Source organism: Mastomys coucha, unplaced genomic scaffold, assembly GCF_008632895.1.
Source record: "Mastomys coucha isolate ucsf_1 unplaced genomic scaffold, UCSF_Mcou_1 pScaffold15, whole genome shotgun sequence".
Classification (NCBI taxonomy): Eukaryota; Metazoa; Chordata; class Mammalia; order Rodentia; family Muridae; genus Mastomys; species Mastomys coucha.
Window position 1 is genome coordinate 139,723,314 of NW_022196897.1, and position 1,517 is coordinate 139,724,830.

General features: G+C 50.9%; 1 protein-coding gene across 1 annotated transcript in view; it reads left to right on the forward strand.

Moving 5' to 3' along the window:
• Positions 1–1,517, forward strand: part of Bpifb2 (BPI fold containing family B member 2) — an 18,600-nt gene that overhangs the window by 687 nt on the left and 16,396 nt on the right. The window lies entirely within an intron of this gene.

Genomic DNA, 1,517 nt, shown 5'->3' on the forward strand with positions numbered 1-1,517 from the left:
AAAAAAAAAAAAAACCCAAAAAACAAAAAACAAAAAGCCCAAGACTTATTTTTAAACATTAAAACAAAATTGTGAGACAGAGTCTTCTTAGGTAAGCCCAGGCTAGCCTTTAACTCACCGTCCTGCCCCAGCCTCCCTGATTGCTGGTATTATGCACCTGTCTCTGGACCTAGTCCAGCCAGCTTGAGTGGCTGACTTTATAAAGGTGAGTTCTTATGAGTTTGGAGTGTCAGGGAGATGTGATTTGAGCGCTGGGGAGGGTATGTGCCTGTGGCATGTGTCTGAATGTGCATGCAAAGGTGTAGTGTGTACCTTAAGTGCACACAGGAGCATGTGTGGTGTGTCTGCTCACATGTGGATCCAGGAGAGGTACGTCAAGTGCAGTAAGGCAAGGAGCATCCTGAAGTTGGATCTCTGCAGGGCTCAGCCACTCAGGAAGGCAGTGGTCAGGGTTGGGGTATGGGATTGGGGAAGGGGGGACACAGGTCTCTCCCTTGTGACTTTTCTTCTAGATGCCTTTTTTTGGGGGGGGGGCTTTTCTGAGACAGGGTTTCTCTGTGTAGCTCTGGCTGTCCTGGAACTCACTCTGTAGACCAGGCTGGCCTCGAACTTAGAAATCCACCTGCCTCTACCTCCCAAGTGCTGGGATTATAGGCATGTGCTACCACTGCCCGGCTCTTCTAGATGCTTTCAAGTTCTACCCTCTCCCATGGGAAAAGGCACATTGAGGAAACTGAGGTCTACAGGGAAGGACAAAGTCACAAAGGTCAAATATCCCAGCACAGAAATCTTTTATTTCCCACCAGCTGCCTCTCAGGAAACTTTTGGGGTTCCATCAAAGTGGGGTCTGGAGATGCTTCCAGAAAGATCAGCTCCAACTTGATTAGAGTGTGAGGGCCTCCATCCAGACCAGAGAAGGGACTTTAAGGGCCATGACACAAAGCCAGCACCTTTTCCCAGGGCATGAGCACAGCTCTCTAGGCCCTTACATCCGGGCAGATGGACAGACAAGGAAAGTGGTCAGTGATCCGTGACACAGTATGATTCACACACAGCAGCAATGGATGCCTGGGACAAGGACCCGAGGATGGCCTCCTGGGATTCTGCCCTGCCCTCTGCTTGCTCTGTGTAGGGCTCCTTTGTCCCCAAGCCTCCCCGGCTCATCTGCCCGTGTTTGTTCTCAATGGGTGTAAACCTGGCAAGAAACCTCTGCAGCCCACAGTGCTTCCAGGCCTGGATGGGTGGCTTCTCATGGAGTCCTCCCCACATCCCCCTGCAAGGCCCAGAGTGCAGGCCCTGTGCCAGGGAGCACTGTGAATGGAGTTCACATCCCAGGTGTGAGTCTCCCTCAGCCAGGCTGGAGTGGGCATTGGAGAAACTGAGGCTCAGATGGGATCAAAGAGTTTTCATTATGCTAGCGAGTCTGAGGCAAGTTCTAGCCTTGTGGCTTAATCTCAGCTTCCTTCTAGAACCCTCGGCTCTTGGTCTTATTCCATTGTCTTTTTTTTTTTTTTTTT